Source organism: Mauremys reevesii, linkage group 8, assembly GCF_016161935.1.
Source record: "Mauremys reevesii isolate NIE-2019 linkage group 8, ASM1616193v1, whole genome shotgun sequence".
Classification (NCBI taxonomy): domain Eukaryota; kingdom Metazoa; phylum Chordata; order Testudines; family Geoemydidae; genus Mauremys; species Mauremys reevesii.
The window spans coordinates 22132436-22145249 of record NC_052630.1 but is presented as its reverse complement, the minus strand read 5'-3'; positions in this window follow the sequence as shown (position 1 = coordinate 22145249).

The window sequence follows — 12814 nt, the reverse complement described above, 5'->3', positions numbered from 1 at the left end:
TTCTTGCTAAATTTCTGGTTCCCTGAAGCTGAAGAGAGGGCTGGGGTAATGGACAAGTAAGCCTCTGCTTTGCTTACTGACCCCTGCCAGATGCTAATAAAAATATTTCTGAAAAGCATTTTTTTTTTAGCCTTGGAATACACCACATTGCCCTAAGTGACAGATATTTAAAAAACAAAATATAAAAAAGTAAACCTCACATAACCTCCTAAGCAAGGATATCTCAGACCAATCTATAAGATCTACACACACACACACACACACACCATTTCATATTACACAAGCTGACTCTCATGCTGCAAATATTTCCAGTGAATGCCTTTGCTGGTTTGTTTGGCAGGTGATTTGCCACCCTCTGTATAGTTGTGATACTGAGAAACATTTCACTTAAATGGAAAAAACAAACAAACTCCTCAATCATCGATCCATCCTCTCTGGAAACACATGATCCCTTGGTTACCATGTAGGGTTTATTCTGGCTTTGTACTGGCTAAAGAGGAAAACTTGTGTGGGATCCTCATGTTAAAATACTATCAGAACATCACTGACATAGTATTCATAAATCATATTTTCAGTTCTGTAATCTTTTCTCTGTAGCCTTTGAAAACTAGAAATGTCAACTCCCTTGACATTTACACAGTTTTGGATGGCTGTTTTTTTTAAAAATAACTTGGAATTGCTGAATTATATAATCTTTTTGAGCTGAGTAAGGATTCCATAGTTTCTTGTCAGAATAATAATGAAGACAACCTTTTCCTTGGAGCATGGCTATGCATCCTCATTCCTGTGGGGGTTTGTTTCCTTCTTGTCACACACAGATGGTGATACATTCTCCATGTCCTGGTTACAAGGCTAGCTGCACCTCCCATTCCTTCTCTAGTGTCTCTGAGAGCACCACTTCAGGTCTGTGATCTTGTGCTTCCACTTCTCTCAGGATGGAAAGCCCATAATTCTAGTCTTCACTGGAGCAAATAGCTCAAGTTAGTATACTTGAGTTTCTCTACTCAAGTTAGCCTAGATTGAGTGATAGCTTCTTTAAGGGTTGGTCTTTACTGCATTGTTTGTTTGGCCTATAACTCAATTTTTGCCCCAAACCCAACTCCTATCCACACACAAAAATCTCTAGCTCAACATAAATGGCGATTTAAGCTCCAGCTAACTGGGCCATTGGGGGTGGAGTTGGGCATTAGGTTTAAGCCCAAGTATTGCTGAGGCTCAAGACAGTAATTCAGTGGGGCTTCACCAGATAGAGTTACAACAGCTCTTCAACTGCTAATCCACGCTTACGCAGCTTTCACTCAAACTAGCTCACATGGAATAACATGCATGTACCACCTTGAGGTAACTGTTGCAGTGAAGACACGCTGTTAGACTACGTGCTGTGCTCAGTTCCTTCAGTACCAACTGTGCTTACCCGGCAGGTCCCACTAGATTCAGATAGCTGTGATTCTTCCCTTCAGGAGCCTGTAACTACTGGATTACGGTGACCCAAAACAGCCTTCTTTAAATACAAGTATTGTTTATTTAACCATAGGAACAAAGCATAAGAGAAAGAGGATTTTTAAAATAACAAAAGGTCTACATACTGGTCTATTTTATCTAGGGTTGTAGGCAGGCCTTGCCCCAAGCCCCTAACTTCTGGGAGTCTGGATTTCAGACCATTCCCCTTAAGTCTCTCTACCTCCCTGTCCTTGAGGGCCTGATTTTAAATCAAGCCAAAGTTCTTTGTTCTCACTTTCCCACTTCGACCTGCTTCACAAAACCAGTTTGATAAGCTCCCAAAAGGTCAAGCCAGAGAATCAAAGCAAAACACCTTTGCAGTATCACTCAAGTGTTTTGTAACAACCCCACAAGTGTTTGTTGAGGGAAGTCTTATCTCAAGTCAAAGTCTTGCCTCTCTGTTTGTTCCCCAGTAGCCTCCTGATTCTCATAGATCATCTTTGAACCCTCTCCAATTTATCAATGTCCTTCTTGAATTGTGGACACCAGACTTGGACGCAGTATTTTAGCAGTGGTCGCACCAATGCCAAATATAGAGGGAAACAACATCTCTACTCTGACTTAAGGTTTCCCTGTTGTGCATCCCAGGACCGTATTAGCTCTTTTGGCCATAGTATCACCCGTTCAGCTGATTATCCATCAAGACTCCCGAATGTTTTTCAGAGTCACTGCTTCCCAGGATAGAGTTCCCCATACTGTAAGTATGGCCTACATTCTTTACATTTACATTTAGTTATATTAAAACACATATGGTTTGCTAGTGCCCAGTTTACTAAGTGATCCAGGACACTGTGAATCAGTGATCTGTCCTCTTGATTATTCACCACTCCCCTAATTTTTGTATTATTTGCAAACTCTATCAGTTATGATTATATGTTTTCTTCCAGGTCATTGATAAAAATGTTAAATAGCATAGCGCCACAAACCACTCCCTGTTAAAATAAACACAATTAATCATTTTTCACACATGTACAAGGTTAAGGCTTTGAATTTATGCAGTAGAAAAAGAATCAGTGAAGCACTGATTGAACAGTATGTGAGGGAATCTTTGGAAATGAAAGTATCAAGAGTGAAAAATGCATTCCAAAACTAAAATAAATTAAAAAAAATACTAAAGACACATACAAATTAGTTACCAGGAAGAAACAATGTCTTATCTGCATGCTCTAATTAGTGTCTGCAGGATATGGGGAGGTGAACAACAACTTCCTCTTCAGGGTTTTTGTGAGTTCGTGTTGGTTGATTCCACATTGCATCAAAGGAGAAAAAACACCTGTAATGTACAGCCTAAAATTTTGTTTGAGACATCACATAAAGTACAATGCAGCAGGGTTGATTCCACATTGCATCAAAGGAGAAAAAAACCCTGTAATGTACAGCCTGAAATTTTGTGTGAGACATCATATGGAGTCCAATGCAGCAAGAATATGAGAGAAGACAAGCCTAGACAGGAACTGCTTGCAGATCATGCAATGTCTTAAAATGATGGAATAGGTACAAGTTGTACATCACACTAAGTAAAAAGAAGGTTTGAACCTGTACTTCATGGATACCTTATCCCTCAGTGATGGGCACATTTACAAATGTGGCCTCAATTATGGATGTCGCACATTCTTGGTCCCCAGTTTTAGGCTTTTAGGCATTTAAATTTTGGCAACCAAAAATTTCAGTACCCAAAATTAGGAGCTACTATTAAAAATTTGGCCACTAGGGCCCAGATCCTCAAAGGTTTAAGTACCTAACTCCCTTTGAGGAACTGGACCTAGGTACCTATAGAACAAAAGCAAGTTATTTCCTAAACCCAGAGATATATCTGAGGAATCACAAAGATATTTGATTCACATTATGAGGGGAAAGCTCCTGGAAATGTACCTGTAACTCCAAACAAGGAGCTTTTGTCTATCTAAGATGAACCTGTGAAGTCTGGCTTTTCATGATAGTTCCTCTATTCCCACATGGGAGCCACCTTCAAAGATTCCCCTGCTGTCTCTGACACAACCATGGCACACATAAAAATTAAATCAATTGGCGCATGGCTCTATTATGTTTTTTAATAGAGAAAGAGCAAACCTGGACTTTCAGTCTGGAGGAATTAATTTTAGAGGAGTGAAAACTACAAAGAAAAGAACAAATATAAAGTCTCTGTGAGACAGTACTGTGTGTGTGAGGCTTAATCTGTAACAATAGCCATCTTGAATGTGTTACCCTGCAAACAGCCGTTACAAATACATAGGTGTCACAGACTGTTTCTGCCAGCAGGAGTAGTTATATGTGTGGAAGGACATGCGGGGAGGGATGGGATATGAAAGGGTAAGAGGAAGCTGAGAAAAAAATTAAATATTAGGTAAGAGAAAGAAAATAGGTACCTTGGAAACAAAATAAAATTAAATTAAAAATGAAAGTGAATAGCTATATGGCAAATACAGCAAGTGAGGGGAAAGGCATAAAATTAAGGAGAAATAGAGAATTCCAGATGAAAACTTTTATAACAGAAAAGGGTCAAAAAGGATGAGGTTAGGCAAAAATAGTAAGCAATTATTAAAAATTCTTCAGAATTTTAGAAAGACATTGGGAAAAAGTGGTTAAGGAAACAAAAGGGAAAAAAGAGAGAGAAGAACAAAAGTCAGGAGTTATGATAAGGCCCCTTGTTGTCCGAGCCTAAATTATTTTATTGGGAATAATGAATCACATAAATATTTCTGTAAAAAGAGGCACCCTCATACATGCCCTGAAAAAGCAGTATCATATTCTGAATGCTTTGCCCACATTTTGTCATTTGCTGCCTGATCAGGATGTTGAGAGATTGCTTGCTTCCTCAGGAAAGAAAGACACAGATGGGGACTATCTGGAAATAAACTGTTGTATTTGATAAGGAAGATGAACTCTAGCATACTTAATACAGAAGGCTAACCCGTTACCATTTTGATATGATAAAAAGAAAGGAGTCATTTTACTTCCTGACAGGGGCGGCTCTAGGCACCAGCAAACCAAGCTGTTGCCTAGGGCGGCCAAATCTAGGGGGCGGCAGGCTGGGCCGGTGGACCTGCCGCAGTCATGCCTGCGGGAGGTCCACCGGAGCCACGGACGACCGGACCTGCCGCAGGCATGACTGCGGAGGGGGGCTCGTCCCGCGGCTCGGCTGGACCTCCCGCAGGCATGACTGCGGCAGCTCAAGCGGAGCCGCCGGACCGTGCCCGCGGGAGGTTCGCTGTTCCCGCGGCTCCGGTGGAGCTCCCGCAGTCATGCCTGCGGCAGGTCCGCTCGTCCCGGGGCTCCGGTGGACCTGCCGCGGGAGCTCAACCGGAGCCGCGGGAAGAGGGGACCCGCCGCGGGACCGAGGAAGGGCGGCGCAGCACACCGCGCTGCCTGGGGCAGCCTAATTTCTAGAGCCGCCCCTGCTTCCTGATTTTGTTCGCATCTGAGCCTAAAAATAGATCCTCTTTAATTTCTGCTTTTCACTACAGCAATCTGTGACTTCTGCCCTTCGGCATTTAACAATGATATTAATCCAGGGTGTGCTCATATAAAAGAAGGCAAGAACAGAGTTCATGTGAGGCTTCTGGGCAGAGCTATGTAGGGTGATGAGAAGTCATAGTTTTGTTTTTTTGTTTATCCTTTCAAACAAGATTAAATCAGTTGCTGACGGACATGAAATGAAACAGCACAAGTCAATTTCTGCTCCCAGTTACAGTGCTTTAAAACCTGAAGTAACTCCACTGAACTCAATGCATTTATAACAATATAGTTGAGAGCAGCACCCAGTTTTGATGCTTTAAAAAGGAAGGCCAACGTGGTACAGAATGGGCAAATTCTCCTAGGTGTTTAGTCTGAATGTTGACCAGATCAGTAGTGACTGAAAACCATTACAATCTGGCAGCTGTTTGGTGGCCTGAGTGCAGAATGAGCCGGTGACTCTTTCTTGTTCTTAAAATAATAGAGGTCCACATTACATTACAGTAGAAGCAAAGTGGAGCTCTTGCTGGCAGTGTTAGCAGAAACTTAGAGACTGGAGGTTTCACAACCTACTCGCCTCTAGTGTTGCTGTCTCCAGATCAGGATGTTAAGAACATAAGAACGGCCATATTGGGTCAGACCAATGGTCCATCTAGCCCAGTATCCTGTCTTCTGACAGTGGTCAATGCCAGGCACTTCAGAGGGAATGAACAGAACAGGCAATCATCAGGTGATCCATCCTGTTGTCCATTCCCACCTAAGACAAACAGAGGCTAAAGACACCATCCCTGCCCATCCTGGCTAATACCCATTGATGGACCGATCCTCCCTGAATTTATCTAGTTCTTTTTGATGGCTGGCATGTGAGATAGGAATTGTTGGAACATAATGGCTGGACATAATCTCCTGTTTAGGCTGCCAATCCAGCACCTTTCACAAACACAAAATCTGTGTAGAACTTTAGAAAGAGAAAAAAGGTTCCTTCAAGTGGATTGAATTTGAGATGCATCTAACAATCTACTAAACCAGAAAAGTAATGCCCAATTTGATTTTCGACTTCACTGAGACTAAACTTTCTATGGAAGCTGAGGCTCATAACAGGTTCCTCAAGACATCATTCGTTTTGCTCTGCCTGTGGATGATCATGATGACTGAAAGTTCACAGACCTTTGGAACACCAATCAGGCATATCTGGAATTCCATCTCAAACCATTTAAAAGACACTCCACTGTGTTTTGGAACACAGAAGTGTGACAGTCTTATTAACCCTCCTGGAACATCTCAAAAAATCTATATAGAGACAATTCTGCATTTATAGGTTTTCAGAAGGTGGAAGGTTTATTTTCTCATTCTAAGGGCCAAATCTGGCAGTCCTTTATTGAGGAAAAATTGCAATTGAAATCAGTGGGAGTTTTGCTTGATTGAGTATTGCAGAATTGGAACCCTTAGTATTAGGGGCATTTTCATGGAAACAAACACTTCTTCAGAATCTTTCTGACCTTACTTCTTATTCCAATCCTCAAGGGATAATCTTCTGTTCTTTTTTTGACATCTTGATTTGCCGCAGTGACAAGTACTCTAGTATGACATCACAACAGGAAGATTGGCGAGCAGGTAGTAGAAGTAGGTGAATTCCCATGAAACAAAGATCTACTTCCTTAATTATTTTGGAAAATGAGGAAAGAGAAAATATGTAAAATACCGACTGTAATACAGAAGTGGAATATACATTTTCCATGAGGGATTAGCAGCTCTTTATGTATAGCTTCTGAAGATAAAACTGCCCAGTTTCATCAACTTCTTTCTCCCCACCTGCTAACGAAACTGGCCTAAAATATGACCTCCACTAAATAGTTTCCCCTTGTTTTTGCTTTCCCCTCAGATTCCAATTTAATTTATACATTTCCTTATTGACACTGGTATAGTTGTTAGAGCCAAGAACTACCTACCAGGAAGCCTGAGTTCTAGTCCCACTCTGACTCAGTTTCCCTATTTGTAAGTCAAAGATAACACCCACATTCCTTATGTATCCCAAAATCCCTGGGAGAAAGGCATCATCATTTTTATAGAACAGATCAGGTTGTTGTTGGTTTGCTGCCCAAACATGGGACCACTTCTATGAGTCATCACAGAATAGCTAGAGGTTGGGATTCATTTGCAATGAGAGTTGGATGTCTAAATCCCATTAGTAGTTTTGAAAATCTCAACTAGACAGCCCCACAGGGCTTGTCAGAAAATTGTCACTGAAACAAAATTTTGACAAAAATTATGGGGGGAAACCCATGAAAAGATTATAAAAAAATTCTTTTCCATTTTCATCTCTCTCTTTTAAAAGGTTCCCACTCCTGCCAGTGGTCAGAAGTTTTGCTCTTGGTAACCACACATCATGTTTCATGATCATGACAAGGGCTCTCTCTTTCCTAGAGCAGGAAAATTCTCATCTCAGTCATCTCAGGCTATCTAAGCCTCAGACAGCTACCAGCCACCACCATAGCTGCCTATGGTTGATCTTCCACAGATCAGTTGTATCTGAGGGAACAGTTTAGAGCTGGAGGGAGGGACAACAAGGCAATAGCTCTCATTCTCTGGGTTATATTCTCTGCAGATTGTAGACTGTAGGGAGGGAAGACGTATATGATAAGAACCACGCTCCCAATGAATTGCTCTTCTGCCTTTAGAAAGTCAGCAAAGTCCTTTGATTTGATTGCTGTGTTGATAGGTACATTTACACAGTAATAGCACCTTTGTCTTGTAGATTGCACAGCAGTAGCCAGAAGGAGAGTGGAGCAGCTTGCGGTGGCAAGTGTAAGACCCCTGCTGGGGCTGAGCTGTGCTGTCAGTGTGGTGCGGCTGGGGCCGGCTTGCATGGCATGCTAGGAGAGCGGGCTGCGGGATTTGCAAGCAGAGGCTCTGCTCCCTGGGGAGAGAAGGAAGGGACGCGCGGCTGGCAGCTTTGTGGGCTCTCTCACGTGGAGGGGTGGCTAAGCCGCTTTAACCCACCTCCCTGTGCCCCAGCTTTCTACCCTCCCGACCCTGCTTTGGCGTGAGGGCCGCACACTCTCTGCCTCACAGTCCTGCCTACCCCAGCTCCCCTGCCAGAGCGAGAGCCCAACATTCAACTTCCCAGCCTGGGCGCAGGACGGATTCGTCAAGGCAAAGCAGGCCACAAGCCCTGTTGCAAGTGCTCTTGGCCCGCAGCTGCATGCCAGGGACTGGACAGGATAGTCCCCATTTCACCTTGCGGCTCTTTGAATCCTACCCCGCCCACCACTTCCCGGCCAAGCCCAGATTGCGCCCTCTCCCCCCTCCACACCCAAACCCGGTGTCTGCTCCCCTTCCCCTCCCCAGCCAAACCCGATCCTCCCAGTTACCAAACCGGTCTGCTCCCCTTGCACTCCCCACCTAACCCGATTCCTTCTCTGACCGAACCCAGTCTGCTTCCTTCTCCTCCTGGCCAAACTTGAACCATCACTGACCAAATCCAGTCTGCTTCCCTTGCCCACCAAACCCAATCCCCCAGTATGACGGAGTATCTGCCATCTAATTTTATAAAAACAACAAGGAGTCCGGTGGCGCCTTAAAGACTAACAGATTTATTTAGGCATAAGCTCTCCTGGGTAAAAAACCCACTTCTTCAGATGCATGGAGTGAAAGTTACAGATGCAGGCATTATATAATGACACATGAAGAGAAGGGAGTTACCTCACAAGTGAAGAACCAGTGTTGACAGGGCCAATTAAATCAGAGTGGATGTAGTCCACTCCCAATAATTGATGAGGAGGTGTCAATTCCAGGAGAGGCAAAGCTGCTTCTGTAATGAACCAGCCACTCCCAGTCCCTATTCAAGCCCAAATTAATGGTGTTAAATTTGCAAATGAATTTTAGTTCTGCAGTTTCTCTTCGAAGTCTGTTTCTGAAGTTTCTTTGTTCAAGAATAGTGACTTTTAAATCTGTTATAGAATGACCAGGGAGATTGAAGTGTTCACCTACTGGCTTTTGTATGTTACCATTCCTGATGTCTGATGTGCGTCCATTTATTCTTTTACGTAGGGACTGTCCAGTTTGGCCAATGTACCTGGCAGAGGGGCATTGCTGGCACATGATGGCGTATATAACATTAGTAGACGTGCAGGTGAATGAACCCTTGATGGTGTGGCTGATGCGGTTGGGTCCTTTGATGGTGTTGCCAGAGTAGATATGGGGACAGAGTAGGCAACAACGTTTGCTACAGGGATTGGTTCCTGGGTTAGTGTTTCTGTGGTGTGGTGTGTAGTTGCTGGCAGACTCCTTGTTTTTGTGGATACAGACTAACACGGCTACCTCCTGATGCTTGACACCATGCAAGGCTCTCATTTTATAAATTTTATTAATAACAATAATTGGATATTATAAAGGTAGAATAAAATGTAGTAGATTTTGATATGAAAGAATGAAGGAAGGAAGTGACAGTGTATTGTGGATAACGTATGTGATTTATTTTAAGATCCATGCTATGTTGTGCAAAGTGAAAACAATAATGTCAACACTGTCAAGTTATTCATTTATTTTTATTAAATATGTAGTTTAAATAATGAAATTAATAAATTTTCAAGCCGAACATGTATTAATTATAATGAACAATGCCATATTATGCAGTATTCATTTCTGAAAGCTTATAATAAGCGTTGCTCCGTGGGGAGGGGCAAAGGTGTGGGGGCAGAAGGTGGAAGTTTCACCTAGGGCGCAAAATATCCTTGCGCCGGCCCTGCTTCAATTAAGCACCCGTGGCTGGCCAGTGTCAGCAGATTTAGGCTTGTGGGGCTTGGGCTGTGAAGTTGTAAGATTGCAGTGTAGATATTCATCTTGAGCTGGAGCCCAGGCATTGGGACCCTCCCTCCTTGCGGGTGTTTAATTGCAGTGTGCACATACCCGTAGTCTCCTGAGGGCTGTAATATTTTGGTCTAATTCCAGGCTTTATGGCTTTATGTAGAGGTGGCTGGGTGGTGTTTAATAACTTGGGAAATATAAGTCAGGGTATGTGATCTGGAGGTCCAATATGGCTTTAAAAACTCTGTGACTCTGTGATAATGCTCTGCCTGCTCCACACCCTTCTCTCCTGCACAGGTGAGGGGGGAGAGGCTCATTGGTGGATGCTGTTTTCCCTGAATCATGCTCTGTAATGTGGGTAGCACAAGTAGGAGTGCAGGGGAAGTGGTTTACACCTCTTTACTCCTCTGTGTGGCAATCCTTACATGACTTAGCCTGTTCTACACTATGACAATATAAACAAATATATTTTTGCCTCATCTCTTCACTCTCCTAGTTGATATCCAGTCACCAACACCTAGACATTCCAGCCATACAGCCCTTGTTGAATTTTTACCTCCTTGGCTCATCTTTTTGGCCCATTTGCAGGCATTGTACCTTCTGAAAGCAGCTACTTTTCAGACACTGTGAGGAACAATGACAACAATATGTGCCAATGTCTCTAAACCAGACTTGAAAGTGGCACTCTGTTGTATGTAGTATCGTGGGGAAAACACAAAACCATACTGGTCTCTACAGCTGGCAGCATCCTTCGTGTTGCCCTCCCCAGTGTTTCAGTGCGAGTTAGAATTTTCTGGTTTTTTTCAGGTTTCATAATTAACTATAAATAAATTGGAGGGTGGGTATTTTTCACACTAGTATTTTTTCAAGTAATTACAATACTATGGTTTCCGAATGGTTTCTTAATGGTCTTACATTCTTGGGTTTATTTAGTTCCAGTTCAATTCACCCAATCACTCCAACACCTGTAGCCTGAATGCCTTCTAGTTTGATCCTAGCCAAACTTGCAAGCCACGTCTGGCTGGGCTTAGTCAGTATTTGAATATAAAACACTCAATGAACACCTAAGCCTGAGGTTCTCATATTGCTTTTAGGTTTCTGATTATACAGTTCAATTTGATTCTAACCAGTTCAAGATGTAACTTCTTAGCTATTAGGATCTGGGCATGGTGGGTAGCACATTAATAGCTCTGGTTAACCACTTCTTTTGTTTCATCTAATTTCCTTTGGACAATTCCCTTTTCTTCACCAGCTTTTATGAGTCTCCTCTGTGATACATTGCAGCAGTCACCGCTGTTGGAGATCTTTTAAATAAAGGAGAAGTACGTATTTTGACATACATAATGTTTTTGACATTTGAATTTCCCCAGAAAACCTCAGATACTACTTCAGGTTTAAAGGTCAGCATGATTTTTACCACCTGACTGAAGGACAAGGAAATATGCCTGAAACTACACAGCAAGTGAGTGGAGTTGTGTTAATTTAAATGGAAGATATGGGACAAAGGTGTTAACATAACTCTGTCACTGTCGAACATTAAACAGCGTTAAGCAGGGTTTGGCATACAGATACTTTAGCCCGCTTAGTACTATGGCAAACATATTATTAAAACTATTTTATTTTTTATTAAAGGTAAAAGAAAGAAGAAAAACAGTTAAAGTATTTGAAATATAAAATATTAAATAGAGCTTTAATTTTATTTTTTGTTCCCTATCCCTTTAGCTGGAGATAGTTTTAGAAGGAAAAAACCTCCGGGTTTGACAGTTTCTTAGAAGGTATAAAAGATGGTAATAACCATCCTCTTAGGGACAAGAAAAAAATAGTAGAGATGTGCTGGAACTGTTGTTGCTGCTGTCTGACCCTGTTTCGTGTCAGGTGGTGTTCAGGATTCAGCTGGAGCTGGGGGAGTGCAGTGGGGGCAATGTCATCTGGATCCCTGTCTCTGCCGTGGAGGAGGTGAGGCCATCCTTCAGGATTAGGACAAAGAAGGTCTGGCGTTCCAGGAGCAGGGGTGACATTTCAGATTTAGGGGAGGGGAACTTTAACTGTGATTCCAGGGCACCTGAAAACCCTACAGTTTTTTTCCCCCCTCCGGATAATAACTTAGAAAATAGCTGACAGAAGCTATGGGGAGGCTAAGGCAGATTTTGGGGTGGCTATCGCCTCCACAACCTCCCTCCAGGAGATGGTGGAGGTGGCAACCATGATAGTGATGCTTGCTCCAGTTGCCTCTGCCAGTTCTTCCCTCTGTTCTTCCATTTTCCCCTCATCTCTTTCTTTAAGGTTCCAAAATGGAGTGGTGGGTGAAAAAGCCCATCCAGTCAATATTTTGTCCACAATCCAGGCGTAATATTCAATAAACCAATTTTGTTTAAGTAAGTTCCAGACTCACATTTTCTTGTTTACCAAGCATGATCTCAATGCAGTTCTTGAGTTAAATCAGTAGGATTTTTATTTAGAGTAATAATTTTTTTCTGTCTGGTTTCTTCCACCTGTTCCCTATTAATAGTTATTATTTTAGGTTATTGTGATATTTTATGAACTTGCACTCACTTTTTCAGTTGAACTCACAATGAAGATACATTTGTAGGCTAATTATCACAACAGTAGTATCTAAGTAACTCAGTTACCTTACTGGCTGGGCCTCTGTTCCGACTGAGAGTACTGTCATGTGGGCCATGTGATGATTTTGTAGATTTACTATCGTAGAGCAGTCAACAGTCAGACTTCTTAGAATAGGCTAGGGCTTAGAGAAGCCTGTGTGTTGACGCAAGATAATACAGGTTGTGTTTGGTTTAGCAAATCATGGAGAATGATAAGTTCTGTCGGTGTCCAGCAGCTTCAGTAAAGAATACGTTTTGTATTCATTATTACCATGATCTATTACTTGTCAATGGGGATACGTGGAAGTATGCCACAGATTTCCAATAGTCCAGACTGGTTTTGTTATAATCAATAAGAAGTGTACTAACAGCATCCAAAAAGATGACAAAAATGTAGAAAAAAATAATCTTCAGAAAAATATAGATAAGAGACCGGAGAAATAAACTCCACA